Here is a 25,015-nt window from a genome sequence, read left to right as displayed (position 1 = left end):
AGCAAGTGCATGCCCACAGCCACCCCTTGTTCCTTCACACCTTGTATCAGCTTTAATCCAGTCCAGTCCGGTGCTGCCTGCTGAGCAGCACTGACCAACACTGCCTGGGCCCAGGCTTTTATCTCTGAGGCAGGCCCCATTATGATGTCAGAAAGCTGGCTCTGGAATCCTGAGGGCTCCACTATGACACGTGCAAAGTTCCGTCTGAACTTTATATAAGACGGTGCGGCTCAGTCAGTCACTCAGTGTTGCCTGAGAGGGCAACACTGCAACAGCCGGCCGCCAGGCTGTCTTTTTTTTGCACATTTATTTGCCTCCAGGAGGCCACAAGAGGGAGACAAGGGACTGCAAAATGGAAAATAAGCATCCACCAACTTTACAGACAACTTCTCTTTGCTCCTACAACCTCCATCCTTGCACAGTTTGTTATTCTTCTAGGTAACATAGTAACAAATCCAAATTGCTGCTCTCTTTGTAGGCAAGCAAGGCTTTGTTGCAACTGCAATTCTTACTTCTTCTTGAAATGTAGGGACGACAGTACATTCCATCACATCCATGTAGTGTACACAGGTAGGTCCATTGTGGCGGGCAGGCAGGCAGGCAGGCAGGCAGGCAGGCGGGCGGGCGGGCGGGCGGGCGGCTTTAATGGCTGTTTGCTGTTCCCCTACTCCACTCCGCTATTTGACTGTGGTGCTGCATCAATCAGTGGCTGGCTCAGGTGCAGCTCTTTAACCTACCTAGGAGGGAGGGCGGAGAGAAGACAAGGAAGGTGAATGAGCTGTTCCAATGTGAAATGCCGGAAACACAGAAACACAGAAGACACACACACAACAAGAGGTGGCAATGTATTAATTAATTGCATTTAATAAATGAGCTCATTATCACACATGACTGTACAAATGCATTGTCCAACAGGTGTTGAAATAATGGGATTAAAAGGGGAGATCCCATCAGAAAGACAAAAACAATAGCAAACACAAATAGCACTTTTGGAATCTGATTTTAGTCAACACATAAGGGAAGGGTGCACCGGTCCTGGAAATACTGCAATACCAGGTCAATGCGTGGAGTGGACAGAGCAAGCTCTATTTCCATCTCCCTGTTCTAAAAATCCATTTAATATATGGTCCCCAGATAGGGGACGTATCAGATATTAAACTGATAAGAACAGATACTACACTTGATCTTAGCCAAAAGGCCGAGAAGCGATAACCCGAGCGGCCCTTGCCTTGCCCGAGCCTGTCCCATACTGCTGTTCACCCCTTGCAGCGATTGATTCAGCCTACTCCTAGGCAATTCCATGGGGCCCTGCAGGCTCACACACATTTACAGCTACTAAGCGGGAGGTGAATAAAGGCCGGAGAGGAAGCTACACAGGATTTGCTTCTTTTGCTTGCACCACAATGCAGTGCTGAAAGAGGAGGAATCTACATAAAAACGCCTTCCTGGCAACGCCCAAATGCCCTCCTGCCATGCAGATAAACACTGGCAGCGGCAGCAAGTGCATGCCCACAGCCACCCCTTGTTCCTTCACACCTTGTATCAGCTTTAATCCAGTCCAGTCCGGTGCTGCCTGCTGAGCAGCACTGACCAACACTGCCTGGGCCCAGGCTTTTATCTCTGAGGCAGGCCCCATTATGATGTCAGAAAGCTGGCTCTGGAATCCTGAGGGCTCCACTATGACACGTGCAAAGTTCCGTCTGAACTTTATATAAGACGGTGCGGCTCAGTCAGTCACTCAGTGTTGCCTGAGAGGGCAACACTGCAACAGCCGGCCGCCAGGCTGTCTTTTTTTTGCACATTTATTTGCCTCCAGGAGGCCACAAGAGGGAGACAAGGGACTGCAAAATGGAAAATAAGCATCCACCAACTTTACAGACAACTTCTCTTTGCTCCTACAACCTCCATCCTTGCACAGTTTGTTATTCTTCTAGGTAACATAGTAACAAATCCAAATTGCTGCTCTCTTTGTAGGCAAGCAAGGCTTTGTTGCAACTGCAATTCTTACTTCTTCTTGAAATGTAGGGACGACAGTACATTCCATCACATCCATGTAGTGTACACAGGTAGGTCCATTGTGGCGGGCAGGCAGGCAGGCAGGCAGGCAGGCGGGCGGGCGGGCGGGCGGGCGGCTTTAATGGCTGTTTGCTGTTCCCCTACTCCACTCCGCTATTTGACTGTGGTGCTGCATCAATCAGTGGCTGGCTCAGGTGCAGCTCTTTAACCTACCTAGGAGGGAGGGCGGAGAGAAGACAAGGAAGGTGAATGAGCTGTTCCAATGTGAAATGCCGGAAACACAGAAACACAGAAGACACACACACAACAAGAGGTGGCAATGTATTAATTAATTGCATTTAATAAATGAGCTCATTATCACACATGACTGTACAAATGCATTGTCCAACAGGTGTTGAAATAATGGGATTAAAAGGGGAGATCCCATCAGAAAGACAAAAACAATAGCAAACACAAATAGCACTTTTGGAATCTGATTTTAGTCAACACATAAGGGAAGGGTGCACCGGTCCTGGAAATACTGCAATACCAGGTCAATGCGTGGAGTGGACAGAGCAAGCTCTATTTCCATCTCCCTGTTCTAAAAATCCATTTAATATATGGTCCCCAGATAGGGGACGTATCAGATATTAAACTGATAAGAACAGATACTACACTTGATCTTAGCCAAAAGGCCGAGAAGCGATAACCCGAGCGGCCCTTGCCTTGCCCGAGCCTGTCCCATACTGCTGTTCACCCCTTGCAGCGATTGATTCAGCCTACTCCTAGGCAATTCCATGGGGCCCTGCAGGCTCACACACATTTACAGCTACTAAGCGGGAGGTGAATAAAGGCCGGAGAGGAAGCTACACAGGATTTGCTTCTTTTGCTTGCACCACAATGCAGTGCTGAAAGAGGAGGAATCTACATAAAAACGCCTTCCTGGCAACGCCCAAATGCCCTCCTGCCATGCAGATAAACACTGGCAGCGGCAGCAAGTGCATGCCCACAGCCACCCCTTGTTCCTTCACACCTTGTATCAGCTTTAATCCAGTCCAGTCCGGTGCTGCCTGCTGAGCAGCACTGACCAACACTGCCTGGGCCCAGGCTTTTATCTCTGAGGCAGGCCCCATTATGATGTCAGAAAGCTGGCTCTGGAATCCTGAGGGCTCCACTATGACACGTGCAAAGTTCCGTCTGAACTTTATATAAGACGGTGCGGCTCAGTCAGTCACTCAGTGTTGCCTGAGAGGGCAACACTGCAACAGCCGGCCGCCAGGCTGTCTTTTTTTTGCACATTTATTTGCCTCCAGGAGGCCACAAGAGGGAGACAAGGGACTGCAAAATGGAAAATAAGCATCCACCAACTTTACAGACAACTTCTCTTTGCTCCTACAACCTCCATCCTTGCACAGTTTGTTATTCTTCTAGGTAACATAGTAACAAATCCAAATTGCTGCTCTCTTTGTAGGCAAGCAAGGCTTTGTTGCAACTGCAATTCTTACTTCTTCTTGAAATGTAGGGACGACAGTACATTCCATCACATCCATGTAGTGTACACAGGTAGGTCCATTGTGGCGGGCAGGCAGGCAGGCAGGCAGGCAGGCAGGCGGGCGGGCGGGCGGGCGGGCGGCTTTAATGGCTGTTTGCTGTTCCCCTACTCCACTCCGCTATTTGACTGTGGTGCTGCATCAATCAGTGGCTGGCTCAGGTGCAGCTCTTTAACCTACCTAGGAGGGAGGGCGGAGAGAAGACAAGGAAGGTGAATGAGCTGTTCCAATGTGAAATGCCGGAAACACAGAAACACAGAAGACACACACACAACAAGAGGTGGCAATGTATTAATTAATTGCATTTAATAAATGAGCTCATTATCACACATGACTGTACAAATGCATTGTCCAACAGGTGTTGAAATAATGGGATTAAAAGGGGAGATCCCATCAGAAAGACAAAAACAATAGCAAACACAAATAGCACTTTTGGAATCTGATTTTAGTCAACACATAAGGGAAGGGTGCACCGGTCCTGGAAATACTGCAATACCAGGTCAATGCGTGGAGTGGACAGAGCAAGCTCTATTTCCATCTCCCTGTTCTAAAAATCCATTTAATATATGGTCCCCAGATAGGGGACGTATCAGATATTAAACTGATAAGAACAGATTTTTTTGATTGAAAAATGCTTTATTGACAATCAATCGTCATCATACAAACATTACTGCGACGCAGCGCAAGCCATGAAGCAGCAAATAATAAATAATAACAGTCGTCAAACATAACATGACAGTATAATACACAGTACAGGCTAGCCTATGCTATACATTACACCACATGCTACACTAACATTCTTGCATTCGCTAAAGCCAAACAACAAAGCATTACAGACAAGTGATGGGATAGGGGAGTGGGTAGGAGGGGATAGGGAAGGGGGAAATCACAGGCCCGAAGCTTTATTGAAAGACAACACACAAGAAGGGAGAGTGGGGGGAAGGGGAGTATCAGTCCTCTTCCTCATCGACGTCCGGGCTGTCCCAGGTGGAATAGTCTCTGAGCAGGCTGTGGATCAGCCTGCGGCAGTCCTGGACGGACACACTCTCTCTCCGCAAAATCAGACGGTTTCTGGCAAACCATATAGCGTCCTTAAAGCAGTTCATAAGGCGCCAGGCTTCCTGGATTGCTCCATCCGTGGTATTCCCAGGAAATAGTCCATAAAGTACCGAGCGGTACGACAGTCTGTTCCTGGGTACTGAGTCCTTGAGTTCATGTTCCAAGGCTTTCAACAGACCCTGTGCAAAGGGGCACTGCCAGAAAATGTGCAAAGATGTTTCCTCCGTGAAGGGGCACCTGGGGCAGTACCGGGTCTTGCACAGGTTGCGGGCATGCATGAATGACCTAAGAGGCAGTCCTCCCTGGATGGCCATCCATGAAATGTCCTTGTGCCCGTTGGTCAACCTGCCAGATGACACGTTAGTCCAAACAGTTTCCAACGTGTCGGCATGAAGCCCTGGAACAAACTCCAGTGAGTCCTTTGCTCTGATGTGCTTGTGGATCGTCTTAGGTTTCCACAAGTCGGGCTTAAGACCCTCCAGTTGATGCTCCCTCACAAACCGGACAACATCTCCGTAGAACCAGGGAGCGTGCCAGTTGTAAGGGAAGGAGCTGTCCCACTTGTCCCAGCCAAAACCTCGCCAGAGGGGAAGGAGGAAGTAGCGGGACATGGCCTTGCCCGCAGAGCCGTTTGCTGTCCTCAGAGTCCTGCGAACACAGTCACATGCAAAAGCGATCCGCAGCAGAGTGGGAATGTCGGGTATACCCTTCCCACCTTTGCGGGGCTCCTTGTACATAACAGTCCGCTTTACTCTGTCCATTTTCGAGCCCCAGATGAAGCGAAACACAGTCCTGGTAATGGCCCTCGAGACCGTTGCAAGAGGGGGCCATGCCTGTGCAGTGTATTGTAGCACAGGCAAGACTTCGTTACGCAGGACCATTGCTTTGCCCTCAATAGTGAGTTGTCTGAGGCTCCACAGTCCGATCCTTTGGTTGACTTTGGCCAAGCGTTCTTCCCACGACTTTAGGGCTGCACCTTCCTTACCGAACCAGACTCCCAGAATTTTGATGAAGTCCGGCTTGATAGTAAACGGGAAGGAGGCAGGAGAAGGCAGGTACCACTTTCCGAAGAGCATGGCTTCCGACTTCCCGCAGTTGACTTTTGCCCCTGAAGCGCGTCCGAACTCCTCACAGGTCTGGACGAGTGCAGTCACCGAACTCTGGTCAGCGCAGAAGACGGTCACGTCGTCCATGTACAGCGAGCATTTGACCTCGAAGTGTCCTGGACCTGGTGCGGTGATCCCTCTGATCTCTCCATTCTGCCGGATAGCCTCTGCGAAGAGCTCTATAACACAAACAAAAAGGAGAGGTGAAAGAGGACAGCCTTGTCTAACCCCCGACGATACAGGAAAGGGGTCAGTCTTCCAGCCGTTCACCAGCACCGAGCTGTAAATGTCGCAATACATCAGGTTAACATACAAACAGAACAACCTGCCAAGCCGCAGCCTACGCAGAGCCTTACCCATGAATTCGTGAGAGACCCGGTCAAAAGCCTTCTCCTGATCCAGACTGACCAGGGCCGCGTGTGTACGGCGGCTTTGCATGTAATGCACCGTGTCCCTCACCAGGGCAAGACTGTCGGCCACCCTACGGCCAGGAATGCCGCAGGTTTGGTCCGATCCGATGATCTGTCCGATGACAACCTTCAGTCTGTTGGTCAATACTTTGGCGAGGATCTTGTAGTCCACGTTCAGGAGAGAGATGGGACGCCAGTTTTTCAGGTCACATCTCTCCCCCTTCCGCTTATACAAGATCGTGATCATGCCTTCTCTCAAGGACGGTGGCATTCTACCCTCCACCACCATCTCCTCATAGAGCTCCAGCAGGTCCGGACAGATCAAGTCCCCCAGCGCTACATAGAGCTCTGCTGGGAGACCATCACTGCCCGGGGTCCTGCCGGGTCTGAAGGATTTAGCGGCAGAGAGCAGTTCCTCCACCGTCAGGGGTACGTCCATAGCCTCCGTACCTGCAGGATCAAGATGATTAGTGATACCTGACAGGAATTTATCGGCGGCTTCGGGGTCAGTGGTTTTCCGGGAGTAGAGGCTTCGGTAGTAGTCTGTGACGACTCCCATCACCTCCTTCTTCCCAGAATGCATGTTTCCGGTCTCATCTCGGAGTTCCTTCAGGGGCGTGTGGCCGGCATGGAGTTTCCTGAAAAAGAACGAGTTACATTTCTCACCCTTCTCCAGGTTCTCCACCTTGGAACGAAAGATAATTCGTTTGGATTCCTCCTCAAAGTGCCTTTTCAGGCCCTTTTTGGCTTCCTCCAGCTCCTTCCTGACGTCCCAGCCGCATTGAAGGAGGTCTTGCAGGGATCGCAGCTGACGCTGCATCTCTCTGAAGTCTCTCTTCCTCTCACACGCCTGTTGACGACTTTTTGCCTGAAAGAAACAACGAAATTCAACTTTAACATATTCCCACCAGTCACAGGTTTTGTCAAAGAAAACTTTATCATTCCTCCAAACAATATAGGCGTCTCTAAGTTCCGCCAGTACCTCCTCTCTTTCCAGCAGGGCACAATTCAGCTTCCAGGAGCCAGGGCCGGGAGGAAAACCGTGGCCGATGGCACCCTGGAAGAGAATGGCCCTGTGGTCAGAGAAGAAGCAGGGGATCATGGAGTGCCCATGCTGCTTGACTGCCCGGGAGGTGAACACAAAGTCAATCCGAGAACGAAGTGAGCCATCGGGTCGGCTCCATGAATAGTTCACAGAGCCGATCCCCATGGAGCCCACAACGTCCTGCAAGGATGCTTCGGTTACCATCTCGATAAGCAGTTTGGAACTGACATCCAGCTTGATTGAAGTGCCGGAACTTCGTCCATCCTCTTCGATGGGGCAGTTGAAGTCCCCGGCCATCACCACTGCCCTAGTGGTGGCGAGCTGGGTCCGCAGGGTCTGGAATAGTTCCAGGCGCTCAGCCTTCATAGGGGGAGCGTACACGTTGATGAGCCTAATCGGCTCTCCCGCCCAGGAACCGTCTACGACCAACAAGCGGCCGCAGACGAGCTCCTGGACAGAGTCAACAGTAAATACGCTTCCCCTAATCAGGATGGCAACCCCTGCAGACTTACAGTCGCCCCCACCAGACCAGTAGGACGGGCCATGGGTCCACTGCCTGGCCAGGTGATGATATGACCTGGAAGAGGGGAGAGTACATTCCTGCAGCATAAATATATCACTCGACTGCTTGGAAAGAAAAGTTAGCACCATCTGACATCTAGTCCTATCTCTAACACTCCTCACATTGAGGCTAAAGATGTTAAGTTTAGCAGCCATGGGGGAGAATAAAGAAGGTTAGTGCAAACGATACACCTTAGTTACCAGTCCGGTCGGGCGGATCCTCCTCGCTTGGTGGGTCCGAAAGATCCAGCAGGCCCTCTGACAAAAATTGTTCCAGGATTGTAGCCACCTGGATGTCTGTTGTGAAGTCGATGACCTCAGGTTCAGACACGAGTTCCTCCACCATCTGCTCCATTTCCTCCTGCTGTGCAAGGGAATCTTCGCAGATTTCCACGACTTGTCGCTTTGAGGACTCAGCCGCTGGGCTGTCCCTCACCTTTCTCTTCCTCTGGATGGCACCTGAGGAGACAAGAGGGGGAAAATCCTCCAGGGAGAGGACTCCAGCAGCTGGAGAGGAAGATGTTAGTGCTGCTGGAGCTGGGGAGAAGGGAGGCTGGGTTGGGAGAGGTGCAGGTGACAGGACCACTGAGATGGGTGGGTAGGAGAAGGTGAGAGCCTCAGTGGGGGTGACAGGGGTTGGGGACGGGGGGGTGGGGAGGGCCGGGCGAGGGAGGGTGGGAAGGGTAGGGCGAGGGAGGGCCGGGAGAGGGGGGGGAGGGACTGTCGTCTTCTTACCATCCTTCTTTTTCCCGGTCTTCTGTGCCGCTGGAGCTCTGGCTGGGGCGGGGTTCCCTCTGGCTGGAGCTTTCGCTGCTACAGTTGCCCAGGATCGATCCCTCTTCGGGCAGTCCTTGTAAGAGTGGGCTGCTTGTCCGCAGAGGTTGCACATTGTCCGTTTCGGGCAGTCTTTGGTCTCGTGTCCTGTTACCCGGCAGTTCTTGCAGGCGTCCTCCTTGCAGTCCTTCATCGAATGACCCTTCTTGCTGCATCTCCTGCAGATCTGCGGCATGTCCGGGTAGTAGATGAGGCCGTAGGAGTTGCCCAGCGAGAATGACTGGGGCAGGTGCTGGAGGCCGTCTTCCGCGCTTGAATCCTTGTTGAGTCGGACGATTACCGACCACTTGCCAGTCCAGAAGCCGAGTCCGTTCAGGATGTGGGTGGGTTCCCTCACCACTGTGCAGAACCGCTTCAGGAGCGTGGTGATGTCTTTGCCGGGGGTGTGTGGGTTCCGCATTGAGACCGTCACCCGCCTTTCCTCTCTTTGGACAGGGCAGTTGCCCACAAAGCGAGAGAAAGGGGATTCAGGCCTCGCCGCTTTCACCATCTCCCAGTACCTTCTGCAGATGTTGATCGAAGCGAAGGTCACGAAGAACATCCCGGTCATGAAGGCCTGGATGCTGATGGTCTCCGGCTTAGCGAAGCCCTGGTCCAGGAGCATCTTCTGGCAGAACACTTCTTCCGTCATGTCCGGCACTCTCCCGTCCACCTCCTTCAGCTTCAGGGCCACCGTCTGCTTCATCCAGGGCTCCAGGGTTGGAGCAGCCTGGTTCGGCTTCCTGGTGGCCTGTCCGTTTGAGGAGGCTTCAGGAGGAGATGTCCTGGCCTGGGCCGGCTCACCTGGTCCATCAGCCTTCTCCTTCTGGGTGGCAGGGTTGCTGGTTGAGGCCATGGCTTCTTCCAGCTGTTCCTGTCGCTTGGGGAGGATCTTCGATAGCTCTTTCCCGAAGGGGGCGGAGCTATGCAAATCTTCTCCTTGCTGGCCGAGGTTCTTCCACGAAATTTCTTCCGCAGCGGTTCCTCGTCGAGCTTCTTCTTCTGCGGCCGAGCTTCTTCGAAGATCCCCTTCAGCAGCGGCTCTTCTCCGAAGTTCTCCTTCTTCTTCCCGGCAGCGATCTCCCGGAGCTTCTTCCTCGATGGCGGCTTCTCCCTTCTGGATCGTCGTCTTCGCTGGTTCTTCTCCGCAGTTCGTCGCCGGCTTCGTCTGGAACGCTCTTGGATCGCTAAGCTAGTGTTTATAGCCCCCAGTGGTTCTCCGAGCTATCTATCCTTACAAGGACTGATAAGAACAGATACTACACTTGATCTTAGCCAAAAGGCCGAGAAGCGATAACCCGAGCGGCCCTTGCCTTGCCCGAGCCTGTCCCATACTGCTGTTCACCCCTTGCAGCGATTGATTCAGCCTACTCCTAGGCAATTCCATGGGGCCCTGCAGGCTCACACACATTTACAGCTACTAAGCGGGAGGTGAATAAAGGCCGGAGAGGAAGCTACACAGGATTTGCTTCTTTTGCTTGCACCACAATGCAGTGCTGAAAGAGGAGGAATCTACATAAAAACGCCTTCCTGGCAACGCCCAAATGCCCTCCTGCCATGCAGATAAACACTGGCAGCGGCAGCAAGTGCATGCCCACAGCCACCCCTTGTTCCTTCACACCTTGTATCAGCTTTAATCCAGTCCAGTCCGGTGCTGCCTGCTGAGCAGCACTGACCAACACTGCCTGGGCCCAGGCTTTTATCTCTGAGGCAGGCCCCATTATGATGTCAGAAAGCTGGCTCTGGAATCCTGAGGGCTCCACTATGACACGTGCAAAGTTCCGTCTGAACTTTATATAAGACGGTGCGGCTCAGTCAGTCACTCAGTGTTGCCTGAGAGGGCAACACTGCAACAGCCGGCCGCCAGGCTGTCTTTTTTTTGCACATTTATTTGCCTCCAGGAGGCCACAAGAGGGAGACAAGGGACTGCAAAATGGAAAATAAGCATCCACCAACTTTACAGACAACTTCTCTTTGCTCCTACAACCTCCATCCTTGCACAGTTTGTTATTCTTCTAGGTAACATAGTAACAAATCCAAATTGCTGCTCTCTTTGTAGGCAAGCAAGGCTTTGTTGCAACTGCAATTCTTACTTCTTCTTGAAATGTAGGGACGACAGTACATTCCATCACATCCATGTAGTGTACACAGGTAGGTCCATTGTGGCGGGCAGGCAGGCAGGCAGGCAGGCAGGCGGGCGGGCGGGCGGGCGGGCGGCTTTAATGGCTGTTTGCTGTTCCCCTACTCCACTCCGCTATTTGACTGTGGTGCTGCATCAATCAGTGGCTGGCTCAGGTGCAGCTCTTTAACCTACCTAGGAGGGAGGGCGGAGAGAAGACAAGGAAGGTGAATGAGCTGTTCCAATGTGAAATGCCGGAAACACAGAAACACAGAAGACACACACACAACAAGAGGTGGCAATGTATTAATTAATTGCATTTAATAAATGAGCTCATTATCACACATGACTGTACAAATGCATTGTCCAACAGGTGTTGAAATAATGGGATTAAAAGGGGAGATCCCATCAGAAAGACAAAAACAATAGCAAACACAAATAGCACTTTTGGAATCTGATTTTAGTCAACACATAAGGGAAGGGTGCACCGGTCCTGGAAATACTGCAATACCAGGTCAATGCGTGGAGTGGACAGAGCAAGCTCTATTTCCATCTCCCTGTTCTAAAAATCCATTTAATATATGGTCCCCAGATAGGGGACGTATCAGATATTAAACTGATAAGAACAGATACTACACTTGATCTTAGCCAAAAGGCCGAGAAGCGATAACCCGAGCGGCCCTTGCCTTGCCCGAGCCTGTCCCATACTGCTGTTCACCCCTTGCAGCGATTGATTCAGCCTACTCCTAGGCAATTCCATGGGGCCCTGCAGGCTCACACACATTTACAGCTACTAAGCGGGAGGTGAATAAAGGCCGGAGAGGAAGCTACACAGGATTTGCTTCTTTTGCTTGCACCACAATGCAGTGCTGAAAGAGGAGGAATCTACATAAAAACGCCTTCCTGGCAACGCCCAAATGCCCTCCTGCCATGCAGATAAACACTGGCAGCGGCAGCAAGTGCATGCCCACAGCCACCCCTTGTTCCTTCACACCTTGTATCAGCTTTAATCCAGTCCAGTCCGGTGCTGCCTGCTGAGCAGCACTGACCAACACTGCCTGGGCCCAGGCTTTTATCTCTGAGGCAGGCCCCATTATGATGTCAGAAAGCTGGCTCTGGAATCCTGAGGGCTCCACTATGACACGTGCAAAGTTCCGTCTGAACTTTATATAAGACGGTGCGGCTCAGTCAGTCACTCAGTGTTGCCTGAGAGGGCAACACTGCAACAGCCGGCCGCCAGGCTGTCTTTTTTTTGCACATTTATTTGCCTCCAGGAGGCCACAAGAGGGAGACAAGGGACTGCAAAATGGAAAATAAGCATCCACCAACTTTACAGACAACTTCTCTTTGCTCCTACAACCTCCATCCTTGCACAGTTTGTTATTCTTCTAGGTAACATAGTAACAAATCCAAATTGCTGCTCTCTTTGTAGGCAAGCAAGGCTTTGTTGCAACTGCAATTCTTACTTCTTCTTGAAATGTAGGGACGACAGTACATTCCATCACATCCATGTAGTGTACACAGGTAGGTCCATTGTGGCGGGCAGGCAGGCAGGCAGGCAGGCAGGCGGGCGGGCGGGCGGGCGGGCGGCTTTAATGGCTGTTTGCTGTTCCCCTACTCCACTCCGCTATTTGACTGTGGTGCTGCATCAATCAGTGGCTGGCTCAGGTGCAGCTCTTTAACCTACCTAGGAGGGAGGGCGGAGAGAAGACAAGGAAGGTGAATGAGCTGTTCCAATGTGAAATGCCGGAAACACAGAAACACAGAAGACACACACACAACAAGAGGTGGCAATGTATTAATTAATTGCATTTAATAAATGAGCTCATTATCACACATGACTGTACAAATGCATTGTCCAACAGGTGTTGAAATAATGGGATTAAAAGGGGAGATCCCATCAGAAAGACAAAAACAATAGCAAACACAAATAGCACTTTTGGAATCTGATTTTAGTCAACACATAAGGGAAGGGTGCACCGGTCCTGGAAATACTGCAATACCAGGTCAATGCGTGGAGTGGACAGAGCAAGCTCTATTTCCATCTCCCTGTTCTAAAAATCCATTTAATATATGGTCCCCAGATAGGGGACGTATCAGATATTAAACTGATAAGAACAGATTTTTTGATTGAAAATTGCTTTATTGACAATCAATCGTCATCATACAAACATTACTGCGACGCAGCGCAAGCCATGAAGCAGCAAATAATAAATAATAACAGTCGTCAAACATAACATGACAGTATAATACACAGTACAGGCTAGCCTATGCTATACATTACACCACATGCTACACTAACATTCTTGCATTCACTAAAGCCAAACAACAAAGCATTACAGACAAGTGATGGGATAGGGGAGTGGGTAGGAGGGGATAGGGAAGGGGGAAATCACAGGCCCGAAGCTTTATTGAAAGACAACACACAAGAAGGGAGAGTGGGGGGAAGGGGAGTATCAGTCCTCTTCCTCATCGACGTCCGGGCTGTCCCAGGTGGAATAGTCTCTGAGCAGGCTGTGGATCAGCCTGCGGCAGTCCTGGACGGACACACTCTCTCTCCGCAAAATCAGACGGTTCCTGGCGAACCATATAGCGTCCTTAAAGCAGTTCATAAGGCGCCAGGCTTCCTGGATTGCTCCATCCGTGGTATTCCCAGGAAATAGTCCATAAAGTACCGAGCGGTACGACAGTCTGTTCCTGGGTACTGAGTCCTTGAGTTCATGTTCCAAGGCTTTCAACAGACCCTGTGCAAAGGGGCACTGCCAGAAAATGTGCAAAGATGTTTCCTCCGTGAAGGGGCACCTGGGGCAGTACCGGGTCTTGCACAGGTTGCGGGCATGCATGAATGACCTAAGAGGCAGTCCTCCCTGGATGGCCATCCATGAAATGTCCTTGTGCCCGTTGGTCAACCTGCCAGATGACACGTTAGTCCAAACAGTCTCCAACGTGTCGGCATGAAGCCCTGGAACAGACTCCAGTGAGTCCTTTGCTCTGATGTGCTTGTGGATCGTCTTAGGTTTCCACAAGTCGGGCTTAAGACCCTCCAGTTGATGCTCCCTCACAAACCGGACGACATCTCCGTAGAACCAGGGAGCGTGCCAGTTGTAAGGGAAGGAGCTGTCCCACTTGTCCCAGCCAAAACCTCGCCAGAGGGGAAGGAGGAAGTAGCGGGACATGGCCTTGCCCGCAGAGCCGTTTGCTGTCCTCAGAGTCCTACGAACACAGTCACATACAAAAGCGATCCGCAGCAGAGTGGGAATGTCGGGTATACCCTTCCCACCTTTGCGGGGCTCCTTGTACATAACAGTCCGCTTTACTCTGTCCATTTTCGAGCCCCAGATGAAGTGAAACACAGTCCTGGTAATGGCCCTCGAGACGGTGGCAAGAGGGGGCCATGCCTGTGCAGTGTATTGTAGCACAGGCAAGACTTCGTTACGCAGGACCATTGCTTTGCCCTCAATAGTGAGTTGTCTGAGGCTCCACAGTCCGATCCTTTGGTTGACTTTGGCCAAGCGTTCTTCCCACGACTTTAGGGCTGCACCTTCCTTACCGAACCAGACTCCCAGAATTTTGATGAAGTCCGGCTTGATAGTAAACGGGAAGGAGGCAGGAGAAGGCAGGTACCACTTTCCGAAGAGCATGGCTTCCGACTTCCCGCAGTTGACTTTTGCCCCTGACGCGCGTCCGAACTCCTCACAGGTCTGGACGAGTGCAGTCACCGAACTCTGGTCAGCGCAGAAGACGGTCACGTCGTCCATGTACAGCGAGCATTTGACCTCGAAGTGTCCTGGACCTGGTGCGGTGATCCCTCTGATCTCTCCATTCTGCCGGATAGCCTCTGCGAAGAGCTCTATAACACAAACAAAAAGGAGAGGTGAAAGAGGACAGCCTTGTCTAACCCCCGACGATACAGGAAAGGGGTCAGTCTTCCAGCCGTTCACCAGCACCGAGCTGTAAATGTCGCAATACATCAGGTTAACATACAAACAGAACAACCTGCCAAGCCGCAGCCTACGCAGAGCCTTACCCATGAATTCGTGAGAGACCCGGTCAAAAGCCTTCTCCTGATCCAGACTGACCAGGGCCGCGTGTGTACGGCGGCTTTGCATGTAATGCACCGTGTCCCTCACCAGGGCAAGACTGTCGGCCACCCTACGGCCAGGAATGCCGCAGGTTTGGTCCGATCCGATGATCTGTCCGATGACAACCTTCAGTCTGTTGGTCAATACTTTGGCGAGGATCTTGTAGTCCACGTTCAGGAGAGAGATGGGACGCCAGTTTTTCAGGTCACATCTCTCCCCCTTCCGCTTATACAAGATCGTGATCATGCCTTCTCTCAAGGACGGTGGCATTCTACCCTCCACCACCATCTCCTCATAGAGCTCCAGCAGGTCCGGACAGATCAAGTCCCCCAGCGCTACATAGAGCTCTGCTGGGAGACCATCACTGCCCGGGGTCCTGCCGGGTCTGAAGGATTTAGCGGCAGAGAGCAGTTCCTCCACCGTCAGGGGTACGTCCATAGCCTCCGTACCTGCAGGATCAAGATGATTAGTGATACCTGACAGGAATTTATCGGCGGCTTCGGGGTCAGTGGTTTTCCGGGAGTAGAGGCTTCGGTAGTAGTCTGTGACGACTCCCATCACCTCCTTCTTCCCAGAATGCATGTTTCCGGTCTCATCTCGGAGTTCCTTCAGGGGCGTGTGGCCGGCATGGAGTTTCCTGAAAAAGAACGAGTTACATTTCTCACCCTTCTCCAGGTTCTCCACCTTGGACCGAAAGATAATTCGCTTGGATTCCTCCTCAAAGTGCCTTTTCAGGCCCTTTTTGGCTTCCTCCAGCTCCTTCCTGACGTCCCAGCCGCATTGAAGGAGGTCTTGCAGGGATCGCAGCTGACGCTGCATCTCTCTGAAGTCTCTCTTCCTCTCACACGCCTGTTGACGACTTTTTGCCTGAAAGAAACAACGAAATTCAACTTTAACATATTCCCACCAGTCACAGGTTTTGTCAAAGAAAACTTTATCATTCCTCCAAACAATATAGGCGTCTCTAAGTTCCGCCAGTACCTCCTCTCTTTCCAGCAGGGCACAATTCAGCTTCCAGGAGCCAGGGCCGGGGGGAAAACCGTGGCCGATGGCACCCTGGAAGAGAATGGCCCTGTGGTCAGAGAAGAAGCAGGGGATCATGGAGTGCCCATGCTGCTTGACTGCCCGGGAGGTGAACACAAAGTCAATCCGAGAACGAAGTGAGCCATCGGGTCGGCTCCATGAATAGTTCACAGAGCCGATCCCCATGGAGCCCACAACGTCCTGCAAGGATGCTTCGGTTACCATCTCGATAAGCAGTTTGGAACTGACATCCAGCTTGATTGAAGTGCCGGAACTTCGTCCATCCTCTTCGATGGGGCAGTTGAAGTCCCCGGCCATCACCACTGCCCTAGTGGTGGCGAGCTGGGTCCGCAGGGTCTGGAATAGTTCCAGGCGCTCAGCCTTCATAGGGGGAGCGTACACGTTGATGAGCCTAATCGGCTCTCCCGCCCAGGAACCGTCTACGACCAACAAGCGGCCGCAGACGAGCTCCTGGACAGAGTCAACAGTAAATACGCTTCCCCTAATCAGGATGGCAACCCCTGCAGACTTACAGTCGCCCCCACCAGACTAGTAGGACGGGCCATGGGTCCACTGCCTGGCCAGGTGATGATATGACCTGGAAGAGGGGAGAGTACATTCCTGCAGCATAAATATATCACTCGACTGCTTGGAAAGAAAAGTTAGCACCATCTGACATCTAGTCCTATCTCTAACACTCCTCACATTGAGGCTAAAGATGTTAAGTTTAGCAGCCATGGGGGAGAATAAAGAAGGTTAGTGCAAACGATACACCTTAGTTACCAGTCCGGTCGGGCGGATCCTCCTCGCTTGGTGGGTCCGAAAGATCCAGCAGGCCCTCTGACAAAAATTGTTCCAGGATTGTAGCCACCTGGATGTCTGTTGTGAAGTCGATGACCTCAGGTTCAGACACGAGTTCCTCCACCATCTGCTCCATTTCCTCCTGCTGCGCAAGGGAATCTTCGCAGATTTCCACGACTTGTCGCTTTGAGGACTCAGCCGCTGGGCTGTCCCTCACCTTTCTCTTCCTCTGGATGGCACCTGAGGAGACAAGAGGGGGAAAATCCTCCAGGGAGAGGACTCCAGCAGCTGGAGAGGAAGATGTTAGTGCTGCTGGAGCTGGGGAGAAGGGAGGCTGGGTTGGGAGAGGTGCAGGTGACAGGACCACTGAGATGGGTGGGTAGGAGAAGGTGAGAGCCTCAGTGGGGGTGACAGGGGTTGGGGACGGGGGGGTGGGGAGGGCCGGGCGAGGGAGGGTGGGAAGGGTAGGGCGAGGGAGGGCCGGGAGAGGGGGGGGAGGGACTGTCGTCTTCTTACCATCCTTCTTTTTCCCGGTCTTCTGTGCCGCTGGAGCTCTGGCTGGGGCGGGGTTCCCTCTGGCTGGAGCTTTCGCTGCTACAGTTGCCCAGGATCGATCCCTCTTCGGGCAGTCCTTGTAAGAGTGGGCTGCTTGTCCGCAGAGGTTGCACATTGTCCGTTTCGGGCAGTCTTTGGTCTCGTGTCCTGTTACCCGGCAGTTCTTGCAGGCGTCCTCCTTGCAGTCCTTCATCGAATGACCCTTCTTGCTGCATCTCCTGCAGATCTGCGGCATGTCCGGGTAGTAGATGAGGCCGTAGGAGTTGCCCAGCGAGAATGACTGGGGCAGGTGCTGGAGGCCGTCTTCCGCGCTTGAATCCTTGTTGAGTCGGACGATTACCGACCACTTGCCAGTCCAGAAGCCGAGTCCGTTCAGGATGTGGGTGGGTTCCCTCACCACTGTGCAGAACCGCTTCAGGAGCGTGGTGATGTCTTTGCCGGGGGTGTGTGGGTTCCGCATTGAGACCGTCACCCGCCTTTCCTCTCTTTGGACAGGGCAGTTGCCCACAAAGCGAGAGAAAGGGGATTCAGGCCTCGCCGCTTTCACCATCTCCCAGTACCTTCTGCAGATGTTGATCGAAGCGAAGGTCACGAAGAACATCCCGGTCATGAAGGCCTGGATGCTGATGGTCTCCGGCTTAGCGAAGCCCTGGTCCAGGAGCATCTTCTGGCAGAACACTTCTTCCGTCATGTCCGGCACTCTCCCGTCCACCTCCTTCAGCTTCAGGGCCACCGTCTGCTTCATCCAGGGCTCCAGGGTTGGAGCAGCCTGGTTCGGCTTCCTGGTGGCCTGTCCGCTTGAGGAGGCTTCAGGAGGAGATGTCCTGGCCTGGGCCGGCTCACCTGGTCCATCAGCCTTCTCCTTCTGGGTGGCAGGGTTGCTGGTTGAGGCCATGGCTTCTTCCAGCTGTTCCTGTCGCTTGGGGAGGATCTTCGATAGCTCTTTCCCGAAGGGGGCGGAGCTATGCAAATCTTCTCCTTGCTGGCCGAGGTTCTTCCACGAAATTTCTTCCGCAGCGGTTCCTCGTCGAGCTTCTTCTTCTGCGGCCGAGCTTCTTCGAAGATCCCCTTCAGCAGCGGCTCTTCTCCGAAGTTCTCCTTCTTCTTCCCGGCAGCGATCTCCCGGAGCTTCTTCCTCGATGGCGGCTTCTCCCTTCTGGATCGTCGTCTTCGCTGGTTCTTCTCCGCAGTTCGTCGCCGGCTTCGTCTGGAACGCTCTTGGATCGCTAAGCTAGTGTTTATAGCCCCCAGTGGTTCTCCGAGCTATCTATCCTTACAAGGACTGATAAGAACAGATACTACACTTGATCTTAGCCAAAAGGCCGAGAAGCGATAACCCGAGCGGCCCTTGCCTTGCCCGAGCCTGTCCCATACTGCTGTTCACCCCTTGCAGCGATTGATTCAGCCTACTCCTAGGCAATTCCATGGGGCCCTGCAGGCTCACACACATTTACAGCTACTAAGCGGGAGGTGAATAAAGGCCGGAGAGGAAGCTACACAGGATTTGCTTCTTTTGCTTGCACCACAATGCAGTGCTGAAAGAGGAGGAATCTACATAAAAACGCCTTCCTGGCAACGCCCAAATGCCCTCCTGCCATGCAGATAAACACTGGCAGCGGCAGCAAGTGCATGCCCACAGCCACCCCTTGTTCCTTCACACCTTGTATCAGCTTTAATCCAGTCCAGTCCGGTGCTGCCTGCTGAGCAGCACTGACCAACACTGCCTGGGCCCAGGCTTTTATCTCTGAGGCAGGCCCCATTATGATGTCAGAAAGCTGGCTCTGGAATCCTGAGGGCTCCACTATGACACGTGCAAAGTTCCGTCTGAACTTTATATAAGACGGTGCGGCTCAGTCAGTCACTCAGTGTTGCCTGAGAGGGCAACACTGCAACAGCCGGCCGCCAGGCTGTCTTTTTTTTGCACATTTATTTGCCTCCAGGAGGCCACAAGAGGGAGACAAGGGACTGCAAAATGGAAAATAAGCATCCACCAACTTTACAGACAACTTCTCTTTGCTCCTACAACCTCCATCCTTGCACAGTTTGTTATTCTTCTAGGTAACATAGTAACAAATCCAAATTGCTGCTCTCTTTGTAGGCAAGCAAGGCTTTGTTGCAACTGCAATTCTTACTTCTTCTTGAAATGTAGGGACGACAGTACATTCCATCACATCCATGTAGTGTACACAGGTAGGTCCATTGTGGCGGGCAGGCAGGCAGGCAGGCAGGCAGGCGGGCGGGCGGGCGGGCGGGCGGCTTTAATGGCTGTTTGCTGTTCCCCTACTCCACTCCGCTATTTGACTGTGGTGCTGCATCAATCAGTGGCTGGCTCAGGTGCAGCTCTTTAACCTACCTAGGAGGGAGGGCGGAGAGAAGACAAGGAAGGTGAATGAGCTGTTCCAATGTGAAATGCCGGAAACACAGAAACACAGAAGACACACACACAACAAGAGGTGGCAATGTATTAATTAATTGCATTTAATAAATGAGCTCATTATCACACATGACTGTACAAATGCATTGTCCAACAGGTGTTGAAATAATGGGATTAAAAGGGGAGATCCCATCAGAAAGACAAAAACAATAGCAAACACAAATAGCACTTTTGGAATCTGATTTTAGTCAACACATAAGGGAAGGGTGCACCGGTCCTGGAAATACTGCAATACCAGGTCAATGCGTGGAGTGGACAGAGCAAGCTCTATTTCCATCTCCCTGTTCTAAAAATCCATTTAATATATGGTCCCCAGATAGGGGACGTATCAGATATTAAACTGATAAGAACAGATACTACACTTGATCTTAGCCAAAAGGCCGAGAAGCGATAACCCGAGCGGCCCTTGCCTTGCCCGAGCCTGTCCCATACTGCTGTTCACCCCTTGCAGCGATTGATTCAGCCTACTCCTAGGCAATTCCATGGGGCCCTGCAGGCTCACACACATTTACAGCTACTAAGCGGGAGGTGAATAAAGGCCGGAGAGGAAGCTACACAGGATTTGCTTCTTTTGCTTGCACCACAATGCAGTGCTGAAAGAGGAGGAATCTACATAAAAACGCCTTCCTGGCAACGCCCAAATGCCCTCCTGCCATGCAGATAAACACTGGCAGCGGCAGCAAGTGCATGCCCACAGCCACCCCTTGTTCCTTCACACCTTGTATCAGCTTTAATCCAGTCCAGTCCGGTGCTGCCTGCTGAGCAGCACTGACCAACACTGCCTGGGCCCAGGCTTTTATCTCTGAGGCAGGCCCCATTATGATGTCAGAAAGCTGGCTCTGGAATCCTGAGGGCTCCACTATGACACGTGCAAAGTTCCGTCTGAACTTTATATAAGACGGTGCGGCTCAGTCAGTCACTCAGTGTTGCCTGAGAGGGCAACACTGCAACAGCCGGCCGCCAGGCTGTCTTTTTTTTGCACATTTATTTGCCTCCAGGAGGCCACAAGAGGGAGACAAGGGACTGCAAAATGGAAAATAAGCATCCACCAACTTTACAGACAACTTCTCTTTGCTCCTACAACCTCCATCCTTGCACAGTTTGTTATTCTTCTAGGTAACATAGTAACAAATCCAAATTGCTGCTCTCTTTGTAGGCAAGCAAGGCTTTGTTGCAACTGCAATTCTTACTTCTTCTTGAAATGTAGGGACGACAGTACATTCCATCACATCCATGTAGTGTACACAGGTAGGTCCATTGTGGCGGGCAGGCAGGCAGGCAGGCAGGCAGGCGGGCGGGCGGGCGGGCGGGCGGCTTTAATGGCTGTTTGCTGTTCCCCTACTCCACTCCGCTATTTGACTGTGGTGCTGCATCAATCAGTGGCTGGCTCAGGTGCAGCTCTTTAACCTACCTAGGAGGGAGGGCGGAGAGAAGACAAGGAAGGTGAATGAGCTGTTCCAATGTGAAATGCCGGAAACACAGAAACACAGAAGACACACACACAACAAGAGGTGGCAATGTATTAATTAATTGCATTTAATAAATGAGCTCATTATCACACATGACTGTACAAATGCATTGTCCAACAGGTGTTGAAATAATGGGATTAAAAGGGGAGATCCCATCAGAAAGACAAAAACAATAGCAAACACAAATAGCACTTTTGGAATCTGATTTTAGTCAACACATAAGGGAAGGGTGCACCGGTCCTGGAAATACTGCAATACCAGGTCAATGCGTGGAGTGGACAGAGCAAGCTCTATTTCCATCTCCCTGTTCTAAAAATCCATTTAATATATGGTCCCCAGATAGGGGACGTATCAGATATTAAACTGATAAGAACAGATACTACACTTGATCTTAGCCAAAAGGCCGAGAAGCGATAACCCGAGCGGCCCTTGCCTTGCCCGAGCCTGTCCCATACTGCTGTTCACCCCTTGCAGCGATTGATTCAGCCTACTCCTAGGCAATTCCATGGGGCCCTGCAGGCTCACACACATTTACAGCTACTAAGCGGGAGGTGAATAAAGGCCGGAGAGGAAGCTACACAGGATTTGCTTCTTTTGCTTGCACCACAATGCAGTGCTGAAAGAGGAGGAATCTACATAAAAACGCCTTCCTGGCAACGCCCAAATGCCCTCCTGCCATGCAGATAAACACTGGCAGCGGCAGCAAGTGCATGCCCACAGCCACCCCTTGTTCCTTCACACCTTGTATCAGCTTTAATCCAGTCCAGTCCGGTGCTGCCTGCTGAGCAGCACTGACCAACACTGCCTGGGCCCAGGCTTTTATCTCTGAGGCAGGCCCCATTATGATGTCAGAAAGCTGGCTCTGGAATCCTGAGGGCTCCACTATGACACGTGCAAAGTTCCGTCTGAACTTTATATAAGACGGTGCGGCTCAGTCAGTCACTCAGTGTTGCCTGAGAGGGCAACACTGCAACAGCCGGCCGCCAGGCTGTCTTTTTTTTGCACATTTATTTGCCTCCAGGAGGCCACAAGAGGGAGACAAGGGACTGCAAAATGGAAAATAAGCATCCACCAACTTTACAGACAACTTCTCTTTGCTCCTACAACCTCCATCCTTGCACAGTTTGTTATTCTTCTAGGTAACATAGTAACAAATCCAAATTGCTGCTCTCTTTGTAGGCAAGCAAGGCTTTGTTGCAACTGCAATTCTTACTTCTTCTTGAAATGTAGGGACGACAGTACATTCCATCACATCCATGTAGTGTACACAGGTAGGTCCATTGTGGCGGGCAGGCAGGCAGGCAGGCAGGCAGGCGGGCGGGCGGGCGGGCGGGCGGCTTTAATGGCTGTTTGCTGTTCCCCTACTCCACTCCGCTATTTGACTGTGGTGCTGCATCAATCAGTGGCTGGCTCAGGTGCAGCTCTTTAACCTACCTAGGAGGGAGGGCGGAGAGAAGACAAGGAAGGTGAATGAGCTGTTCCAATGTGAAATGCCGGAAACACAGAAACACAGAAGACACACACACAACAAGAGGTGGCAATGTATTAATTAATTGCATTTAATAAATGAGCTCATTATCACACATGACTGTACAAATGCATTGTCCAACAGGTGTTGAAATAATGGGATTAAAAGGGGAGATCCCATCAGAAAGACAAAAACAATAGCAAACACAAATAGCACTTTTGGAATCTGATTTTAGTCAACACATAAGGGAAGGGTGCACCGGTCCTGGAAATACTGCAATACCAGGTCAATGCGTGGAGTGGACAGAGCAAGCTCTATTTCCATCTCCCTGTTCTAAAAATCCATTTAATATATGGTCCCCAGATAGGGGACGTATCAGATATTAAACTGATAAGAACAGATTTTTTTTTTTTTTTTTTTAAAACCATTTCAGTTAGTTATAAGCAACTTATAATGTTTCTCAAAACTTGAAAATCAAAACCACGTTGCTTCAAACTTAGCATCATTCTGGTTTGTTCTTTATTCATAATCAATTCACATAAACAATCACAAAAAAAACAGAACAATATTACCTACATCGTATCAGGAATTTCCATTTTTTGAACTTCCATATCCCCTCTGAATCTAAGCCACCACCATGCTGTCTATCCCACAAATATATGACGTAAAGTCTAGACAAAATCATCCTAATACACTCATTTACAGGCACTAATTTCCTTTTAAACACTAACAAGTTTCTCACATCCCACAAACTTTCCATCACACATGCCATAATTAACCACATAATTCTATCTTTCATACGACTACTTGCACCCATTCCAAACATTGCTACTTTCCAATTAACGAATTTTACCCCCGCCAGTTCTTTACACAAACCACCCACCCCTTTCCATACTTCATACGAATAGTCACAATCCCACAACATATGTCTCACACTCTCACTTGCTCCACATCCATCCCTCGGGCAAACCTCAGACCTAATAAGATCCCTTCTTTTCTGCACTTGCCTAACAGGTAGGATATTATGCAGCGACATCCATACAATATCACGCTGTCTGTTTGACATACCACTCACCTTCAATTTACTCCATACACTCTGCACTTCATTAGACCTCAAACCTGCAATTTCACATGGAATTTCATTCGCACGTATTCTCTTCATCACCGCATTCTTATTTTTAAAACCACTCATTGGCACAGCAAGCAAGTCATTTTTCCTCACAAAAACCTCAATCCTCATATACCACACTGGACACTTGAAAGCCACAGGCACACTTGCATCTCTCTTTACCCAATTCAGACCATACAACATCCAACCAGCCAAGTATCTAATCATGAAACCAGTCTTGTTATTCCTCTGCACTAACACAGACACCACTTTGATATAATGCAAACCCAAAAATAACTCAACATTTGGGAAATCTAAACCACCATTCACACACATCTTATACACATACTCTCTCTTCAATTTTTCCATTCTACTCCCCCAAAAAAAGGTAAAAATCATCTTTTCCGTCTTCTTAATTTTATGGGTAGCAAAAGGGAAAACAACTGCACAAAAAAGTAAAATTGGTAATATAACAGCTTTAACTATCAGAATTTTTCCCGTCAGTGTCAAACTTCTCAGGCTCCAAAAGTTCAGCTTTCGTTCTATTCTCATACCACATTCATCCCAACTTTCAGTCCCTCTCAGATCCTCATTAAATTGCACACCCAATATTTTAATAGCACCCATCTCACACTTAACCCCATCCATTCTCACACACCTGTCACCAAAACACTTAAAGCTACATTTACCCCAATTCACTTTAAACGCAGACGCACTACAAAACAAACTCAACAACAATCTCGCTCTATTTATCTCCGCCTCCCTTTCACTAACAATCACCACATCGTCCATATAACCCAACACTTTCACAAATTTCCCATTACTCCCAGGGATTAATAACCCACTGATAAATTTTTCCCTTCTAACCATACACAACAATACTTCAATCACACTAATGAACAGGACAGGGGACATAGGGCAACCCTGCCTGACACCTGACCTTATCCCCACTTTTCCACTCAGAAACCCATTTACGAGAAACTCACTTGTTACGTTCCTATACAAACCTTTCACTGCATACACAAACTTTCTCGGAAAACCCATTTTAAACAGCACTTTAAACATAAACTCATGCGACACCCTATCAAATGCCTTTTCAAAATCCACAGATAGGACCATACATTTCTGCTTTCTATCCATACAGTCCCCAATCATATCCCTTAGTAACAACAAATTATCAGTCATACTTCTACCAGGCACTGCACACACTTGATCTTCATTCACCACTTCACCAACAACCTCACGCATCCTATTGGCCAATACTTTACTAAAACACTTATAATCAGAAGCCAACAAAGTAATTGGCCTCCAGTTTGCCAAGTTTTTCTTCTCACCTTTTTTATATATCAGCACAACCACACCTTCTTTCATAGATTCGCTCAGCACACCATGCTTCCACATATACTGACATACCGCA

General features: G+C 50.5%; 6 non-coding genes and 4 pseudogenes across 6 annotated transcripts; all 10 read right to left on the bottom strand.

Annotated features, from left to right (window-relative positions):
* Window positions 1–1,019: 1,019 nt before the first annotated feature.
* Window positions 1,020–1,210, bottom strand: LOC142732822 (U2 spliceosomal RNA). Its single transcript, XR_012879682.1, has one exon. It is a non-coding gene; the product is annotated as a U2 spliceosomal RNA (small nuclear RNA).
* Window positions 1,211–2,511: 1,301 nt separating this feature from the next.
* LOC142732820 (U2 spliceosomal RNA) lies at window positions 2,512–2,702 on the bottom strand. Its single transcript, XR_012879681.1, has one exon. It is a non-coding gene; the product is annotated as a U2 spliceosomal RNA (small nuclear RNA).
* Window positions 2,703–4,007: 1,305 nt separating this feature from the next.
* LOC142732840 (U2 spliceosomal RNA) lies at window positions 4,008–4,183 on the bottom strand (annotated as a pseudogene).
* Window positions 4,184–9,732: 5,549 nt separating this feature from the next.
* On the bottom strand, window positions 9,733–9,834 carry LOC142732850 (U2 spliceosomal RNA; annotated as a pseudogene).
* Window positions 9,835–11,135: 1,301 nt separating this feature from the next.
* On the bottom strand, window positions 11,136–11,326 carry LOC142732819 (U2 spliceosomal RNA). Its single transcript, XR_012879680.1, has one exon. It is a non-coding gene; the product is annotated as a U2 spliceosomal RNA (small nuclear RNA).
* Window positions 11,327–12,627: 1,301 nt separating this feature from the next.
* LOC142732841 (U2 spliceosomal RNA) lies at window positions 12,628–12,815 on the bottom strand. The gene has a single exon (XR_012879697.1). It is a non-coding gene; the product is annotated as a U2 spliceosomal RNA (small nuclear RNA).
* Window positions 12,816–18,351: 5,536 nt separating this feature from the next.
* LOC142732849 (U2 spliceosomal RNA) lies at window positions 18,352–18,453 on the bottom strand (annotated as a pseudogene).
* Window positions 18,454–19,754: 1,301 nt separating this feature from the next.
* LOC142732818 (U2 spliceosomal RNA) lies at window positions 19,755–19,945 on the bottom strand. Its single transcript, XR_012879679.1, has one exon. It is a non-coding gene; the product is annotated as a U2 spliceosomal RNA (small nuclear RNA).
* A 1,301-nt stretch (window positions 19,946–21,246) lies between these two features.
* LOC142732817 (U2 spliceosomal RNA) lies at window positions 21,247–21,437 on the bottom strand. Its single transcript, XR_012879678.1, has one exon. It is a non-coding gene; the product is annotated as a U2 spliceosomal RNA (small nuclear RNA).
* Window positions 21,438–22,738: 1,301 nt separating this feature from the next.
* Window positions 22,739–22,918, bottom strand: LOC142732842 (U2 spliceosomal RNA; annotated as a pseudogene).
* Between the last annotated feature and the right edge of the window lie 2,097 nt (window positions 22,919–25,015).

Source organism: Rhinoderma darwinii, unplaced genomic scaffold (assembly GCF_050947455.1).
Source record: "Rhinoderma darwinii isolate aRhiDar2 unplaced genomic scaffold, aRhiDar2.hap1 Scaffold_913, whole genome shotgun sequence".
Lineage (NCBI taxonomy): Eukaryota > Metazoa > Chordata > Amphibia > Anura > Rhinodermatidae > Rhinoderma > Rhinoderma darwinii.
This window is presented reverse-complemented; position numbering and strand designations above follow the sequence as displayed.